This window comes from Eschrichtius robustus, chromosome 20, assembly GCF_028021215.1.
Source record: "Eschrichtius robustus isolate mEscRob2 chromosome 20, mEscRob2.pri, whole genome shotgun sequence".
NCBI classification, from domain to species: domain Eukaryota; kingdom Metazoa; phylum Chordata; class Mammalia; order Artiodactyla; family Eschrichtiidae; genus Eschrichtius; species Eschrichtius robustus.
In genome coordinates, this window is record NC_090843.1 from 15545134 (window position 1) to 15565612 (window position 20479).

At 38.4% G+C, this 20479-nt stretch overlaps 1 protein-coding gene across 6 annotated transcripts in view; it reads right to left on the reverse strand.

The window, feature by feature from the left end:
- The window catches only part of TANC2 (tetratricopeptide repeat, ankyrin repeat and coiled-coil containing 2), a 364796-nt gene that overhangs the window by 242960 nt on the left and 101357 nt on the right, over positions 1-20479 (reverse strand). The gene's annotated exons all lie outside the window — the stretch shown is intronic.

Here is a 20479-nt window from a genome sequence, read left to right on the forward strand (position 1 = left end):
TCTGTACATTGAGAACTATAAGACACTGATGAAGAAACTGAAGACACAAATAAATGGAAAGATATCCGGTATTCATGGACTGTAAGAATTAATATTGTTAAAATGTCCATACTACCCAAAGTAATCTACAGATCCAATGTAATCCCTATCAAAATTCCAATGGCATTTTTTCACAGAAATAGAAAAAGCAACTCTAAAATTTGCATGGATCCACAAAAGATTCTGAATAGCTAATGTAATCAAGTAATCTTGAGCAAGAAGAACAAAACTGGAGGCGTAACACACTTCCTAATTTCAAATTATATTACAAAGCAGTAGGAAAACAATTTGGTACTAGCACAAAAACAGACACATAGATCAATGGAACAGAATAGAGAACCCAGAAATAAACCCATGCATATACGGTCAACTAATCTTTGACAAGGGCACCAAGAATATACAGTGGGGAAAGGATAGTCTCTTCAATAAATAGCATTGGAAAAACTGAATATCCACATGCAAAAGAATGAAACTGGATCCTTATCCTACACCATACACAAAAATCAACTGAAAATGGGTTAAAACTTAAACCTAAGACCTGAAACCATAAAGCTCTTAGAAGAAAACACAGGGGGAAAAGTCCATGAAATTCATCTTGAAAATGATTGTTTTTGGATTTGACATCAAAAGCACAAGCAACAAAAACAAAAGTAAAACAAGTGAGACTATATCAAACTAAAAAGTTTCTGCACAGCAAAGGAAACCATCAACAAAATGAAAAGGTAACCTACAGAATGGGAGAAAATGTTTGCAAACCATAATATCTGATAAGGGGTTAATACTAAAAATATGTAAAGAACTCATACTCAATAGCAAAATAAAACAAACAAACAAAAAACCTAATTAAAAAATGGGCAGGACTTCCCTGGTGGCACAGTGGTTAAGAATCCACCTGCCAATGCAGGGGACATGGGTTCGAGCCCTGGTCCAGGAAGATCCCACATGCCGCAGAGCAGCTAAACCCATGCACCACAACTACTGAGCCTGCACTCTAGAGCCCGCGAGCCAGAACTATTGAAGCCTGCGTGCCTAGAGCCCATGCTCCTCAACAAGAGAAGCCACTGCAATGAGAAGCCCACGCCCCACAACAAAGAGTAGCCCCCACTCACTGCAACTAGAGAAAGCCCACACACAGCAACGAAGACCCAACACAGCCAAAAAAATAATTATAAATAAATAAATAAATTTTTTAAAAAATGGGCAAAGGACCTGAATAAATATTTTCCAAAGAAGACATACGAATGGCCAACAGGCACACGAAAATGTACTCAACATCAGCAATCATCAATCACAAAAATCAAAATCACAATGAGATACCACCTCACACCTGTTAGGACAGCTATTACCAAAAAGTCAAAAGATAATAAGTATTGGCAATGATGTAGAGAAAAAGGAACCCCTATACACTGTTGGTGGGAATGTAAATGAGTACAATGATTACAAAAAACAGTATGGACATTCCTCAAAAAATTAAAAATAGAGCTACCATATGAGCCAGCAAACCTACTTCTGAGTATATATCAAAAGGAAATAAAATTACCATTTCAAAGAGATACTTGCACTCCCATGTTCACTGCAGCATTATTCGAAGTAGCCACAATATAGAAACAATTTCAATGTCTGTCAATGGATGGATGGATGAAGAAAATGTGATTTTACACACACACACACACAGACACACACTCTCTCTCTCTCTCTCTTTCTTTCTCTCTCTCTCCCTCTCTCTCTGAGGAATATTATTCAGCCTTAAAAAAGAAGAAACTCCTTCCACTTGCAACAATAGGATGAACCTGGAGGACATTATGCTAAGTGAAATAAGCCACCAGACACAGAAAGAAATAATCTCTACGTAATCTCACTTATATGTGGAATCTAAAAAATAAGGTCAAAATCATAGTAGTAGAGAGGAGAATGGTGGTGGCAAAAGGAGATGTTGGTCAAAGGGTAAAAACTTTCAGTTATTAGATGAATAAGTTCTGGAGACCTAATATACATCATGGCTCCTAGACACAGTCAATTACTGAGTCAAAAGTGCTGAGAGTTTCTATTGAGAAATACTGACCAAATGCTGTATTAAAATTGTGTGTCATCTTATGTAAAAAGAAAAAAATTAACATGCTTAATATTTAAAGAAAGTAAAAGTTTGGAATTTCAGCAATGAATTAAAATTATGGAAATAAAAACTCAATAGATGGATTGAAAAAACAGATTAGACACAGATGAAGAAAGAATTAGCAAACTGGAAGATAAAACATTTGTGCATCAAAGGACACTATCAAGAGAATGAAAAGACAACCCTCAGAATGGGAGAAAATATTTGCAAATCATTTATCTGATAAGAGTCTAGAATTGAGGGGACTTCCCTGGCAGTCCAGTGGTTAAGACTCCGTGCTTCCACTGAAGGGGGCACAGGTTCAATCCCTGGTTGGGGAACTAAGATCCACATGCCAGCGTGGCACGGCCAAAAAAAGTTTTTAAAATAAAAAACTGAAAAAAAAAAAGAGTCTAGAATCAAGAACATAAAAAGAACTCCTAGAACTCAACCACAAAAAGAGACACAATGCAATTTAAAAGTAGGCAAAAAACTTGAGCAGACACTTCTCCGAAGAGAAATGTACAATACAAATGGACAATAAGCTCATAAAAAGATACTCATATCATCAGTCATTAAAGAAATGCAAATCAGAGCCACAGTGAAATATCATTTCACACCCAGTAGGATGGCTAATAAAACAACAACAACAACAAAGAAGTGTTGGTAAGGATGTGGAGAAATTAGAACCTTCATACATTGCTGGTGGGAATATAAGATGGTACAGCTGCTGTATAAAACAGTTTGGCAGTTCCTCAAAAAGTTAGACACAGAATTACCATACAACCCAGCTATCCCTCTTCTATGTATATACCCAAAGGCAATGAAAACAGGTTTTCAAGCAAAGACCTGAGCATGAATGTTCATGTTCATGAAGCATTATTCATAATAGCCAAGAAGCAGAAACAACTCAAATGTCATTAACTGATGAATCAATAAACAAAATGTGGTATATCTATACAATGAAATATTATTTAGCAATAAAAATAATGAAGGCTTGATTCATGCTACAACACTGATAAACTTTGAAAACGTTATACTAAGTGAAAGAAGCCAGACAAAAACAATGCCACATGTTGTATGATTCCATTTATATGAAATGTTCAGAATAAGCAAATCCAGACAGAAAGTAGATTAGTGGTTGCCAGAGGTGACTACAGGAATGGGGAGTGACTGCTTAATAGGTACAGGGTTTCCTTTTGGGGTGATGGATTATATAGCGGTGATGGTTGCACAACATTGTAAATGTTCTAAAACCACTGAATTGTACACATTAAAATGGTTAAAATGGTAAATTATCTCAATTAAAAAATATTACGTATTTACCACCTACTCACATATTTATTCGAACCAGAAGACTAGTAATCACTCATTTCTTCCCATCACATCCCTTTGCAACAAATGCAATAGCTATTCTGCAGATTATCAACCTCATATAGAGTTCAAATCTACCATGTTCTCTTCATTTCTCCTATCACTACCATAGTACAGATCACTATTATCTTTCCCCCGAACTTCTGTTGGTAGAAATCTAGGATTTATTCCTTATCTTTGGACTTCAAAATTTTTACCAGAACAGGTCTTAACTTTTTATTTCTCATTAGTCACTGGGTCCTTTCTTTTACTATGTTGACCAATTCTTTTCTTCCAACGGTTCTCTTCTCTTTCTCTCTGGAACTGTGATCAGATGAACACTATATCTCCTAGACCTATTTTTCAAGTCTCTTTCTTAATAGATTTCTAATCTTTGGGCTTTCATGAATAGACATGAGACTGATTTATATGGAATTATAGTATTTTACAGGTTTACAAAGAGGCATGTCATTAGTGTAATAATTCCCTAATTAAAGAAAAATCAGCACTAGATTGTTTAAAGACGATATATCTAGAAGAATGCATTTGATTTAGTGAAGTATCTCTTTTCACTTGAAATGTTCTAATGTTAAAACTTAGCTGATAATTTTAGAATCTAATAATACTCCTTAAGGAATAATACTGTAATTAGTCCAGTATAGATGTCCTAGTTTACTTTTTTGCTTAAAAATATTTTCCTCTATCTTCTCTGCCCTATAAATACAGGGAAAAAATTAAAAATATATGTTTCAAGTAAAGAAAAGTACTCGTATGCATTAACAGAATTTGACTGCATTAGTCAGTTTTTCTTGGGTAACTAACAACCTCAAAATCTCTGTAGTCTACAACATTCACTTTTATGCTCATGAGTCTGCAGATTGACTGTGGATCAGCTGATCTTGGTTGGGTTATCAAGTTCAGAACTATTCCAATGTGTCATTCATATTGGGCCTAGTCACTGAAGGGGCAGTGAATATGTGGGGCACACTCCTGTCATGGTAGATCACAGGGCTGCAGGAGACCAAGTTAAATCAGAGGAGCATATTTAAAACCTCTGTTCACTAATATTTTACTGGCCCAAGCAAGTCCAAGAAAAACATCAACAGGGCATGGAAATACACCATGAACCACTGAAAAGCTGCATAGCAAAAGGAATGGATGTATAATTTTATAACAGGAAGGAAGTAAAAAATTTGAAATCCAATTTACCAGGACTTCCTTGGTGGTCCAGTGGCTAAGACTCCACACTCCCAAAGCAGGGGGTCCGGGTTCAATCCCTGGTCAGGGAACTAGATCCCACTTGCCGCAAATAAAGAGTTCACATGCTGCATCTAAAGATCCTGCATGCCGCAACTAAAAGATCCCACATGCCGCAATTAAAGATCCCACGTGCCGCAACTAAAAGATCCTGCATGCTGCAACAAAGATCCCGCATGCAGCAATGAAGACCCCCGTGCCGCAACTAAGACCCAGCACAGCCAAGTAAATAAATAAATGTTAAGAAAAAAAAAAGAGAAGAAATCCAATTTACCAAGCATGTAAGATGATATTTACTGGTACCCCAAATTACTCAATCTTCCTTTTCCTACCACTCACTTATCCTGCTATAATCAACTGAATAAAAGTTACTGAAATAATGTGATCGGGATATGGCAGAAAAAAATAAACTGCTAATGTGACAGAAAAAATTCAGTTTTGCTGGATACCCAGTGATTAGATATTCAAAAGTTGAATTAAGATAGCACAGGGAGGGCTTCCGTGGTGGCACAGTGGTTAAGAATCCGCCGGCCAATGCAGGGGACACGGGTTCGAGCCCTGGTCCAGTAAGATCCCACATGCCACGGAGCAACTAAGTCCGTACGCCACAACTACTAAGCCTGTACTCTAGAGCCTGAGAGCCACAACTCCTGAGCCCGCACACCTAGAGCCCATGCTCCGCAACAAGAGAATAGCCACTGAATGGCTATTGTAGAAGGTAAGATGAAAGCTGAAAACATAATAATGTTTAACTTACCTCAGTAATCTATGAAATACATTTGGGATTTGTGACTGGATGAAACAGACATTTTCCTCCCCAATCTACTAGTAATAGGTCAAATAACACCAGAAAGACATCAGGCACAGAAAGGCAAGTTTTTCAACAATTCAGTATCATGGGTAATATCATAATCACACTTTGCAAAACTTGCCAAAACTTTGATGCAAAATACTAATTTCTTTGAGATTAAGTTCCAAGTCCAAACAGGAGACAACTTGCTCAAAGAGATGGACCATGAACCAACTCTAAGAGCCTGTTTCAGGGCTTCCCTGGTGGCACAGTGGTTAAGAATCCACCTGTCAACACAGGGGACACGGGTTCAAGTCCTGGTCCAGGAAGATCCCACCTGCTGTGGAGCAACTAAGCCCGTGCACCACAATTACTGAGCCTGCGCTCTAGAGCCCGAGAGTCACAACTACTGAGCCCACGTGCCACAACTACTGAAGTCCGTGCATCTAGAGCCTGTGCTCCACAACAAGAGAAGCCACCACAATGAGAAGCCTGCGCACCGCAATGAAGAGTAGCCTCCCCTAGCCGCAATTAGAGAAAGCCCGCGTGCAGCAATGAAGACCCAACGCAGCCAAAAAATAAATTAAATAAATAAATTAATTAATTTTTTAAAGGAATTCCTTTATTTTTATTATTTATTTATTTATTTTTGGCTGTGTTGGGTCTTCGTTTCTGTGCGAGGGCTTTCTCTAGTTGCCGCAAGCAGGGGGTCACTCTTCATCGCGGTGCGCGGGCCTCTCACTGTCGCGGCCTCTCTTGTTGCGGAGCACAAGCTCCAGACGCGCAGGCTCAGTAGTTGTGGCTCACGGGCCTAGTTGCTCCACGGCATGTGGGATCTTCCCAGACCAGGGCTCGAACCCGTGTCCCCTGCATTGGCAGGCAGATTCTCAACCACTGCGCCACCAGGGAAGCCCAAATTAATTAATTTTAAAAAATTTTTAAAAAAATAAAAATGAAAGGCTTCCTTAAAAAAAAAAAAAAAAAGAGTGAACCCTAATGTAAACTATGAACTGTGGGTGATAATGATGTGTCAATGTCGCTTCATCTATTATAACAAATGTACCACTGTGGTGCTGGGATGTTAACAGTGGGGGAGGCTGTGGGTTTGTGGGTGCAAGAGGCATATATAGAAACTCTGTACTTTCCACTCAACTTTGCTGTGAACCTAAAACTACTCTAAAATAGAAAATCTATTTTTTAAAACAAATAAATCTATAACCAAAAACCAACCAAACAAAAAGAATGCATAGAGTACCTATCTGAAGACTATGAAAATAAACAGTAGCAGGCAGATTGGAAAAGAAGCACAGAATGTGAAGTTCCATTGAAGTGGTGGTGAGTTTGCCATGTTTTTTCTCAGGTATTGCCTCGCCTGGACCCAAAGGCAGCCCAAAACCGAGAAGTGTACACCAGATAAGAAAAAGCTCCAAGAAAATCCCTCCCTTTCTAGTGAGGAACAGGGAAGGGGGCCCTTGTTGGTCTGAGAAACTAGGGGAAATCCCTCTTTTTTCCCTTCTCTTCTATCCTGGTCTCCAGCCAATTCTATGGCAGTTGCAGCAGAGAGATGGTAGTGGTGACTGGGAAGGCACCTAAAACCCTGGGAGAAGTGAACCCTTTTTTCTGACCTCAGGAATTGTAATTCCAAGAGTGTGAGGCAAATCCTCACTGCTTTTTATCTCTCTGTCCTCTTATCACTTGACTTGGAAACAGACACAGTTGTAGGAATTGAACAGCGGAACAGGAAAACTAGAGCCCCTGTTTTTTAGCCAGACTACTGGCAAGGGAGAGTCTGAGAGCTGGAAAATGTTGGTAAGATTGGGGTGTGGAGGGATATCAAGCAAAGAATCGCATAGAGTTGTATATGAACTTCAGGGCTCACCTCTGAGCTCTGCGTGCATGGATGTGACCCTAAACATCCATACCATAGGCTTTAAGAACAGAGCAACAAGATATACTTACTACCACTCTGGTCCCAGAATGGACACTGGGTCACACACATGGAAATGATCTAAACAGAAATGCCCAGAAAACCGAACTGACGTTGGAACTAGAGCCCTGAGAATGCAGGTAGGAATCTGTTTCCTGAACATAATCTGGTTGACTAGACACTGACATACACACACACACACACACACACACATACACACAAATCAACCTTTTCCTTAGAACTTAAATAAAACCTAGGGTCTCACATCATAATATTCAAAATGTCCAAGATATAATCCAAAATAATATGGCATATGAAGAAACAGGGAAATCTCAACATGAGAAGGAAAAGTCAACAGATGTTATTCCCAAGATTACACAGATATTAGAATTAAACACCAAAGACCTTAAAGCAACTATTACAACAATGCTTCAATAAGTAAAGGCAAACATTACTGAATGAACGGGAAGACAGAAAGTTTCAAAATCTAGTGTGTAGTTTACACATACAACACATCTCCTTTTGGACCAGTCACATTTCAAGCACTCACAGCTACCTGTGGTCAATGACTACTGCATTGCACAGTAAAGCTTTACACCTATGTCCAGAATCAAGTTCACTTAGTTCCTAGAATATAAGGCAAAAAGTATGATCCAATCACTAAATACTGGAAAGATCCTAGGGTGATGACTCTTACCACATTCCCATTCAACTCATCTATATGGCCTAAGCAGAAGAAAGACAAATCTTGGAGAATGACAATGGATTTTTGTAACTTATTCAGGTTGTGTATCCCACTGCTGCTGCTGCTTTAGATGTGGTTTTCTTGCTAAAGCAAATCAACATATCCCTGGTACCAGGTCTGCAGCTACAGACCTGAGAATGAGATCATCATAAGCAGTAAGCATTCAGCTGTCAGGGTTAGCTATACATTTTCACTGGCCTACCTGCTATTAATTCTCCTGGTCTTAGTAATAATCTAATCCACAGGGACCTTAACTGCCTTTCCATTCTAAGGGTACCATGCTGGTCTACTACACTAATAATTTCATGCTGATTAGACTTGGTGAACAAGAAGCAGCAACTGATCTAAATACTGTGGTAAAATATATGCACTCCAGAGGGTGGGAAATAAATTCCACAAAAATTCACAGGTCTTCCACACTGGTAAAATTTCTGTGAGCCCTATGGTCTTGAGCAATTCAAGATATCCCTTTCAAGGTGATGAAGTTGCTGCACCTACTCTCTCTTAATACTGAGAAAGAAGTGCAATGCCCAGTAGACCTCCTTGGATTTTTGAAGCAATCTGTTCCTCATTTGGGTATGCAACTATGAACCATTTACCAAGACTGCTGGATGTAAGAGAGGCCCACAACAATTGAAGGCTCTGCAACACATATGGGCTGCTGTGAAAGCTGCTTTGCCACTTGGGTTATATAACCCACTAGATCCAATGTTGCTTGACGTATCTGTGCTAGATAGGGATCTTGAACGGTTATTGCACAACTTTAGGTGAATCTCAGGCCAGATCTCCAGCATTCTGTAAAAAAGCTATGTCATCTGGTACAAATAACTATTACCCTTTTTTGAAAAACAGCTTTTGGCTTACCACAGGGCCTTAGAATGAATGCTTGCTTGATCATGGGCCACCATGTTACCATGTGACCTGGGCAGTCCATCATGAACTAAGTTTTGTTGGACCAACAAAGCACTATGGTTGGGTGTATACTGAAGCACTTCATCATCAGAAGGAAGGGATGTACATGAGATCAGGCTTGAGCAGGTCCTGAAGGCATAAATAATTTGCATAAGCAAGTGGCCCATATGCCCAAGGTTCCTATTCCTGCTATATTGCTTCTTTCCTCTCAATCTGGATATATTTTATCTCATGGAGAATTCTCTATGACCATCTCACTGAGGGGGAAAAAAAAATCAAGCTTGTTTACTGATATCTCTGCATGATAACATGCAGATGACAACAATACTAGAGCCCCATTCTGGGGTCCTGAAGGACAGTGGTGAAGGGAAACCCTTCCAGGGCCAGAAGTTTGAACAGGGTACCTAGTTGTTCATTTTGCCTGGAAGGAGAGATGACAGAGATACTGTTCTATACTGACTCATGGACAGTGTTTAATGGTATGACTGGATATTCAGAGATTTGGAAGGAATAATTGGAGAACTGGTGACAAGGAAATCTGGGGATAAGGTATATGGACAGACCTCTTTGAAAGGGCACAGAATATGAAGCAAGTTATGCCCCATGTGAATGCTTACCAAAGGGCAAACTCTACAGAGAAGGTGCTTAATAACCCCGTAGATAAAATAACCAGTTTGGAGGACTAAGCCAGTCTCTTTACCCAGCCATTCTATCTTTGCCCAATGGGCTCATTAACAAAGAGGCCATGGTAGCAGGAATGCAATTTATACATGGGCTCAGCAATATGGGCTTCTGCTCACTGAGGCCAACCTGACTACAGCCACAGCTGAGTGTCCAACCTGCCAAAAGTTCACGCATGCACTGGGGAAGAGGCAGGTGGATGCCCCCAATATACGGTACCATTCACGGGATGGTTGGTCAGTTGTCTCTCTACTCATTTCTAGTCCCTGGTGACTTCCCCTTCCTTCTTAGTAAATCAATTATGAATTTAAAATAAATATTGTTTATAGTGTCAAGGATTTCAGATTGTCTTAGTCTGCCCCCTTGTGGGAACCAGCTCTTCAATCTTTCACTAGGAATAAAACTTATTAAATCCAGCCTGGTCCTCAAACAAAACAAAACACAAAATGTATTTACTAGATAATAATGTTACCCTAGGCTTCACTAATAGGTTCCTTCCTCATCCTTTGTTATCCAACTCTTTATGACCCTTCAATAAAACTTATGAAGTTTTTCAAAGAGGTTTTTGTCATTTTTATCTCTTGCCAGAAGAATTCAGATAAAAATATTTTAAATCAGAATCTTTCTAAATGTCCAACATACCTTTTCCAACCTTTTTAGTTCCCATGCTTTTATTCCGTTTCATTCATAAATATGGATAAGCAAGGAGTGGCTTCTACAAACCTTCTAGTGTTAACTAGTCCAATTATCATAATACTAAGTAGGATACTTAATATGTTCTGACACAAAACGTGCTTAGGGTTGCATATTCCTAGAGTTTAAGATATTACTAAGTAAATTATTATGAATCACTTTGAAAACCTGAACACTCATAGATGAGGAAATGGTGGAAAAAATTATGGATTACTTAGCTAAGGAGGATTATACAGATTTTAAGAAATTAGAATTTAAGTATGTTCCTGGAGGGATGGCCATGCTACACTGTTAACTGAGGGAGAAGAGAATTAAAACTGCATTTTATTTTTTAAAATCTTCAAAGTAATACACACACACACACACACACACACACACACACCCATGCATGTGCCAGTATGAGTTTAGGGGAAAACATGGAAGGATACAGACTGAATACAGTTAATACTAGTTACTTTAGGGGAGTGGAAGAGGAAGAAGTCCTAACGTATCCTTTTTAAATGTCTACATTGTTTGATAAAAGTAATTTTTTACTTAATACAATTATTATAACTCACATTAAAAAATATAAAGTGTAACTGAAATATATAAACACATTGACATACCCCTAGCACCCTAAGATAATAAGAAATTGTTGGCTAGAGGGCCAATTTCAAGTTTAATTTTTTGGAAAAAAGAGTGTTACACAAAGAATTATCAACAAGAAGTTAAATCTCAGAAGAAACATGACTAGAAATAAAGACACTTCAGAGGGATTTATCATTTAAGGTCAGATCTTTTCAAGTCTGTTGGTCCAACCACCAACAAACAAATTTGTGTTTTAAATATCAGAATGGAAAGATTCTAAATATGTGCTACCAACAAGTCTGATTCGAAACTTTTGGCATAGATTAGTGTAAAGCCTGAAATATTTTCCGACTGAAAATAATACTTACTTCACAGCATTATTCTGAGAATTAAATGAGGATTTTGTGAAAGCACCTAGCTCAGAGCCTGGCACATATGTATTATTAAAATTTTTTTCTTTATTCCTAAAGCAATCTATGTTGAAAGCTAAATAATTTTTATCAGAAGGAGAAAGTACTAAAACAACAAAATAATCCTGTACATTAGTGATGCCACTATGCCAGATATACTCTTACACTGAGATAAAGAAATGATATACTGAATATTGAAATAATTTTCCTTATCATTCTATATAATAAAACACTCTGAGCTTAATAAAGAAATCATCATCACCAGAGTAAAGAATAATTTGTATATGTTTCAAGCACATCTCATTTCTACGAAATATTTCATATGTTTATAAGGAAAGAAAAGGAACCAGGAGACAGCATATTTGAAAATTTAGTACATTATTACTATAGATACACCAGCATGTAATAATCAAATGAAACTGGCTAAAAATAATGGGAATCACACAAAGTCAAATACTGTACAATTTCCCAGTCTTCCAGCATGAACTGATCATAGGCATTATTATACCAATACACATCTTGTATATCAGAGTCTAATGCCTGCATAATGCTATCTTTGCAGAAGTGAATCAAAACTGGGTTTCAGCCATATTACATAAGCTCATGCACCTATTTAGTATCTAGAAGCAATAAGTCGGCTTATGTACAGATGACCTCTAATGAAAAATCATTTGATTCAGAAAATGGAGCTAGTACAATAAAAAAACAATTCTGATGAAGTACCCCATGATTTCTGAAATACAGAACCAGAATTCCTAGAATTGATAAGCTTCCTTCATCAATTCGATGGCCTAAATGCAAGACATTGGTACTGTGCTAGATGCTAAGATCCTACCATTAATGAACTCCTAGATTACTAAGAAAAACAGAGATCCAACAGACAAATAAGACCAAATGTAGTAAATAATATAACCCAATAATATACAAAATGCTACGCTGGAAAGCCGAAAATAACCACCCAACCTTAAAGGCTATACTAGGGTTAAACTGTCACAATCAGTTTTACAGTCTTATTTCAAGAGCCTCAATTCACAAATCAATAGATAGTTGATAGTCTGACAAACTACATACATCCAACAAATTTCTCACACTGCTGCTTTACTTTTTCCGTTACATAAATAACAGAAGTGAATATTGGATCAATATGTGACCTGGGCACATCCACATACTTTCCCATGCACACTAAGTGCTAGATATTTGTTCATTCCTTCATTCAACAAATACTGAAAAAATTTTATACGCAAGTGTTCTAAGGCTAGAGTGGTGAATGAGACGAAGTCTCCGCTCAAATGAAACCAGTTTTCTGGTAGTTGAGACAACAATGAACAAGTAAAGTAGTGGCAATTATGAAGGCTAGAGCTGGGTGTTTAGGTGGTCAGAGAGAAGGCCTCTCTGACCTGAGTAGAAATCTACAGTCCTTTAGTCAAGAAAGAACAAATGTACAGGCCCTGAAAAGAAAACACTCTTTAACATGTTTAAGCAAAAAAGCCAGCATAGATGAAACAAAGTGGATAATGAAGGGAGTGGGAGGACATAAAGTATTAGGAAAAGGGTAGCTTAGGTAGGGTCATATAGGGAATGATAAAGACTTTGGAATTGGGGGCTTCCCTGGTGGCGCAGTGGTTGAGCATCTGCCTGCTAATGCAGGGGACACGGGTTCGAGCCCTGGTCTGGGAAGATCCCACATGCCGTGGAGCAACTAGGCCCGTGAGCCACAACTACTGAGCCTGCGCGTCTGGAGCCTGTGCTCCACAACAAGAGAGGCCCGCGCACCACGATGAAGAGTGGCCCCCGCTTGCCGCAACTAGAGGAAGCCCTCGCACAGAAACGAAGACCCAACACAAAAATAAATATAAAAATAAATAAATAAATAAAAGAGCCTTCCCTAAATTTAAAAAAAAAAAAAAAGGACTTTGGAATTTATTCTGAATGTGATAGGAAGCCACTGGAGAATTTTTTTTTCAAGTTTGGGGAAATATACGATTTGATTTATTTTAACTAGAGCAGTATAGCTATCAAATGGACAACAGACTATATGTTGGCAAGAATGGAAATAATAAGGACACTATAATAGTAGTAAAGGAAAGAAACGACGGTAGTTCAGACTAAAATGACAACCATATAGGTGGTGGGGAAATGACAGAAAATGTATCTTAAAAAGAACAAATTCTTAAAGCATTATAAAACAAAACAAAAAGCCAATAATGGAGGAGGAATGTTAAGAAATCCATGGAAGACAGAAACTACATACAACTGGCGGGAGGAAATTATAGCCCACAGCATGTGTAGGAGGATAACTGTAAAAGATGAGAGTGTTTCCAGGTCTGTTTTAACCACAAAAGCGAGAGATGCAAGGAACAGGAAGTTCTCAGGGGCAGCAATCTTAATGAGTGGCATGGGATCTGATTCAGTCCAAGCAGTCAGGCCATCTCCCATCTCCTACATTTGATAAGCAGATGACATCAGAGGTCTCTGTCCCTAAACCAGAGCAATGAGTGTGGGTATATTTGAGTCAGAATCCACTGCATCTGAAAGATCAGAGGCCAAACTGGTTAGTTAACACACAGGAGACAGCCCTCATGCCCAAAGATTAACACACCTCACCAGACACCTTACCTTACATGTCTGCCATTACTACTGAGAAGAGACTTAAATAGCAACTATATCCACAATCAGGCAGGGCAGATTATCAAGCGTTATGGCCCTCTACAGGCATATCAGTTGTTTAAAGATAATGTTTGTTCTGAACAGACTAGCATCTGTTCTGGTTGGTTGATATTTATGGCATACCAATTATTAAATATTTTGAATATTACCCTCCAGACAGGCCAACACAAAATATAATAAAACGGAAAGGGACTTCCCTGGTGGCACAGTGGTTAAGAATCTGCCTGCCAACGCAGGGGACATGGGTTCGATCCCTGGTCTGGGAAGATCCCACATGCCATGGAGCAACTAAGCCGGTGCGCCACAACTACTGAGCCTGCACTCTAGAGCCCACAAGCCACAGCTACTGAGCCCACGCACCGCAACTACTGAAGGCCGTGCACCTGGAGCCCGTGCTCTGCAACAAGAGAAGCCACCACAATGAGAAGCCTGCACACCGCAACGAAGGGTAGCCCCTGCTTGCCTCAACTAGAGAAAGCCCACGCGCAGCAACGAAGACCCAACGTGGCCAAAATAAATAAAATAAATCAATTTATTAAAAAAAAAAAATGGAAGAGCTCTTCTGGTTCTGGGTTAAAATGGAGTAAGCACACTCTGCCTTAACTGAATATAACTAAAACCCATGAATGTAACTGAAAACCCTGGAAAGAACGATGGAGCAGCAATCTGAGGACTCTGAAAACTAAACAGTAGCAGGCAAATTGTGGAAGGAAACCAGAGCTTGAAGGACAACCAATTCAGTGATGCATTTCCTGTTGCTTTTTAATGTCACCAAACTCCCAGCATGAACTCAAAAGAAATCCAAATCCTGGATTGGCACACCAGAGTCAAACAGATACAAGTCTTCTCTTTCTGATTAGAGAGTATAAATGGGGCAGTGGTGGGGGGACAGACCATATAGGACTGTGAGAGTGGGAAGATCTGGCCTTTTTCTCTTTTTACCTTCCTCTTCCAGCCCCGCCTATAGGTTAAGACTATTTCAGTAATGGCAGCTGTAGGGCATACTTAAATCTCTGAGGAAGGGGAATCCTTTCTGACCAGAGGATCAGTGGTATGAGGAATGTGGTAGAACTGCAAGGGGAAATAGATAAATCCACACTTATGGTCTGAGATTTCAATATTCCTCTCTTAATAACTGACAGAATGAGCAGACATAAAATCAGCAAAGATATAGAAGACTTGAACAACACTATCAATTAACTCAACCAGACTAATACTCATAGAGCCTTCCACCCCCAAAGAGCATAATACACATATTTTAAGTGCACACAGAACATTTAAGATACAAAATTTCCTGGGCCATAAAACAAATCTCAATAAAACGTGATTTAACTCGGAATGTGTGTTCTTTGGCCACAGCAAAATTAAACCAGAAATTAATATGAGGAAGGTATCTGGAAAATTCTCAAATGTTTGAAAACTACATCAACACACTTCTAAATAACACATGGGTTAAAGAAGAAACCAAAAGGGGAATTAGGCAGTATTTTGAAATAAATGAAAAGCACTACTCATCAAAGTCTGTGAAATGCAGCTAAGTCAGTACATAGAGGGAAATTTATAGCACTAAAATTCCTGTATTAGAAAAGAAAGTTCCAATATCAGTGATATTAGCTTCTACCATAAGAAGCTAGAAAAAGAAGAGAAAATTAAACCCAAAGCAGGCAGAAGTAAGGAAATAATAAAGAGCAAAGAAGAAATTGATAAAATAGAAAACAGGAAAGCAATACAGAAAATGAATGAAAACTGAAACTGATTCTTTAAGATCAATAAAATTGATATATCTCTATCCAGAATGATCAAGACAAGGAGAAAGAATACTCAAATTACCCATATTAGGAATGAGGAGAGGTGACACCACTACAGATTCTATAGATTTAAAAAGGTTACTCAAGAAGAAAGAGTTAATTTGAATAGTCCTATATTTACTAAAGAAATTTAATTTATATTTTAAAACTTTCCCACAATGAAAATTCCAGGCCCAGATGCCTCCCTGGGAAATTCTATCAGACATTCATGAATAAAATAATATCAATTCTATAAAAAATACCACAGGAAATTGAAGAGGGAGAAGTATCTCTCAACTTTCAACTGATTCTATGAGACCAGGATTACCTTGATACAAAAATCAGACAAAGACATCCTAAGACAGGAAAATTAAAGGCCAATATCCCACATGAACACAGATACAAAAATAATTAAGTGTCTTAGCAAATCAAATCTATTAACTGTACAAAAGCAGGCCACACAGGCCAGATTTGCTCACCCTGCTTTAGAGCACTACTGCCCAACCATAATGGTCCAAATCAAATAATAAAAATATTTGTACCACACTGGAGAAAACTGATATGGTTTACCACCGGAGGTGACTGACATGAACTTCAGCTAGTCCAGACGCTACCCCAAGGACTGAGAACTTATTCTAACATCTCCTTTCACACATTACTTGCTTTTATTTGAGTTTAGATCTTTTTTCACTTACTACTTTATGTATTTATCACCAATTCAACCCTAAGCCTTTCATCAATTACTTAAAACTTTTCTAAAGATAATTAAATGCATCAGATTTCTACCAATTTCATTTTCCTGAGACTGGCTCTTCTGGAAGCTTCTAACCGACTCCAATCTGGTCTGTTTGCCCTCCAACCCTGTCTTTTCATTGTATGCTGAAGATTTCTTTACCCTTCTCTTTTGTTAAATTTCCTATTTCCTGTAACCTTTCCCTTTTTTATTTGGCTGACTTTCTCATTTCGATGGATCACATCCTCCAACAGATTCCTAAGAAAGGGTACAAGGTAGGCAAACAAACAAACAAACAAACAAAAACCTTACATGTCTTAAAACACCCTAATTGAACTCTTATATCTGATTAATAGTTTCAATGCATGTGACATACAAAGGGGTTGAAATTACTTTCCCTCAGAATTTTGAAGATGATGCTCCATTTCTCATTTAGTATCTAATGCTACCATTAAGAAGTCCAAAGCCAACTGATTCCTGCTACTTTGTTTGACGCATTTTTTTCTCTCTCTGAAAGCATGGAAAGATCTTCTGTTTCACCCAGTGATTTGAAATTTCACCATGACGTGTCTTAGTCTGTGTTTATAGTCATCCACTGTAATGAGTACTCAGTAAGCCTTTTGAACCAGAACCTCATGTTCTTGGGTCCAAGAAAGTTTTCTTGAATCATTTTGTTGATGATTTCTTCCTCATTTTCTTCTGTTTCTTCTGGGAACTACTGGTGTTTTTTGTTTTCTGGGTTTTTTAAATTAATTTATTTATTTTTGGCTGCGTTGGGTCTTTGTTGCTGCGTGCGGGCTTTCTCTAGTTGTGGTGGGCGGGGACTACTCTTCGTTGCAGTGCGTGGGCTTCTCATTGTGGTGGTTTCTCTTGTTGCGGAGAACGGGCTCTAGGCACGCAGGCTTCAGTAGCTGTGGCGCACGGGCTCCAGAGCGCAGGCTCGGTAGTTGCGGTGCACGGGCTCAGCTGCCCCGCAGCATGTGGGATCCTCCCAGACCAGGGCTCGAACCCGTGTCTCCTGCACTGGCAGGCAGATTCTTAACCACTGTGCCACCAGGGAAGCCCCAACTACTATTATTCGAATACTGAAATTCCTGGACTGCCCCTGTAAGTTTCTTAATACTCCTCACTTCTTTTCTGTAACCTTTGTTCTTTTACTTGACTTTTTCACAGATTTCTTCAACATTAATTTTCTAAGTACTTCGACAAAGCTTTTTTGATCTCTGCTATCAGAATTTTAATGTCTAAGAGCCTCTTTTAAAAATCAGAATTATTACTCTTTTACAGTAACTCCTTATTTCATGACTGTATTATTTTCTCTTATTTCCCTGAAGTTGTTTATAATGGTTATTTTCCTCTGCAAAAGATCTGTTCTCAGTTGCTCTATCCTGTTTATTTTAATCTCTACCTTTCACATATTACAGGGTTTCCTCAAATATCTAGTAATCCTTGGTCAGCTGCTCACAGTTAGGAGAAAAGGACTAAAAGGTTGATTATTTTCAGTATGGGACTCCTGCCCTCCACTATGCCTGGTGTCCTCTGCTCTAGATAGAGTCTCTATTTTTGCCCTCTCCAAAGAATAAATTTCTGGGCTTTGCCAAAGTGAGGGGTGAAGAGCTGGGCACTTGTCCAGCTGACTGGTTAGCTAATTTTGAGAAGGAGGTCCCAGGAACCAAGGGCTTCTTCAACTGACTTTCAACCAATCCTCCTTTCACTTCCACTTCCACATGCTGCCATTCTTGAGTTTTTTTAGTCTTTTGGAGGGTAAATCAGATTATTTTCTTGATTTTCTCTGCTACTGAGTTTAGCGTCCAGTCTTCAATTATTCATGTACTCCCTAGTTTCTAAAATTGTGTTGATTTTGTCTCCTCTCTAATTCCCCTTTACTGATCTTTTAGGACTACTAAAAGATCTACTATTTTTAGGAGAAAAAGTAGAAGTATCTGTTCATCCTATCTCTTTATTCCTGATAATACGGATTCTCATTCATTCCAACTCATTATAGATGGCTTTGTATTTTTATTTCTGTCTTTTGAATAAAAAGATAAAGTAAGTCCCCTACATACGAACGAGTTCTGTTATGAGAGCGCATTCGTAAGTCCAATTTGTTCGAAAGTCCAACACAACTAACACAGTTGGCTATATACTGCTGCTTTTATGCTTGCTTCCGGACATCCTGGGCTTGACATAAAGATACTGTACTACTGTACTCTATACAGTACTGTACAGTAAAGTACACAAAAGCACAACCACTTGTAGAGGATGCACGTACGTGATAATATACGTCAGACGTGAACTAACTTACGTGACTGGACATGCGAACACATGTTCGCATCTTTGAAAGTTTGCAACCTGAAGTATTCGTATGTAGGGGACTTACTGTATTACAAATAAAACCTCTAAGAAGGTGAGAAACATGCTTTTACTATCAGTTAACTCTCATAATGATACAGTTCCTGATGACTTCTAATTAAGATCAGTCCTGATGAGTTCTGAGGTCAGGCAGCTGTGCTCAGATCATGAAAATCACTGATTTTGCTGTTAAGTTCAGCTTTTGTTACTAAAATTCAATTATGCTCATTGATTTGAAAAATATTTCAACTGACATAATTCAGAGGGCACAAGGTAAATTAATAATCTCCCACATCTATATTTGTGACATTAAATAAAATTAAACTTTAATAAAAGTTAGTATAATTATTTTTCTATTAATTTGCACTAATTTCATTTTTAGGGTTATATGATGAGGGCACCCAAGGTGGCTGTTCTCTTGCTCTCTCTACAACCCCTGCTCACCAGTCCCTTCTTCACCTACACCCTACTCACATGATTGACCTTCCCTCTTAATCATAGAGCCTAATCAGTAAATGCCTGGTCTAATCTTCAGATCAGAACATCTCCACCACGATAACTTATCAAAGGGGCAGTGAGGGGTGTGGTTTCCCTGGTAACCGATGAGCCAACCTGACATCAATTCCCCCTATAACTGGTAAACACTTCCACCCATCCCCTCTCCCAGGAGTGAAGACTGCTGCCATATCCTGCCCACTGTCTGCTGCACACAGGACCTTGCTTCAGACATGTAAGATTCTCCTATCCATTAAACCACTGATGTCTCTGTTGCTGACTCTGGGCTCTTTCTTCTGTCTTGAGGCTGGGCAAGTACAGGGCATGCAGGCCTGTGGGGTGTAGCCCAGCAAGGATTTTAAATACATAAGCTCATTTTCTTTCTTTCCCCCGCCACCAAGGTTTACTGAGATATAACTGACATAAAACATTATATAAGTTTAAGGTGTACAATGTGTTGATTTGATATACTTATATATTACAATTCAGTTTTTCTCTTAATTTTTTTTATATCAAAATACATGTAAGGTGAAAAAGTGAAAACTTACATAAATTCCTGACATTTACAATACATGCATATTATTTCAAAATGATTAAAAGTACTAGTGTAAGTTAAAATTTCCAAATCAACCTGCATATATTATTCTTCTTTTTGTTCTGCAACAAACAATTATATTAAAAATAGTACAACTCTAAAACTTGGGAAGAGCAAAGTTGGAGAAAAAGGGGAAGAGGATTATAGAATAAATGAACCAGGAGCTTTTACAGGATTAAAACATCACACATTTGTATATCTAAGGCTTTATTTTATTTGTAAATACTCTCAAAAAGCTAAACTCAGTAATGACTGCTTGAAATTTTGCAATATTTTAATCAGTCTGGGTTCCTAACTCTCATTCTCTTAGAGATGACTTCATTCATCCAACAGTATTCATTCAGTAACTACTATTGTATATACCAGGTACTTATTCTTGGCACT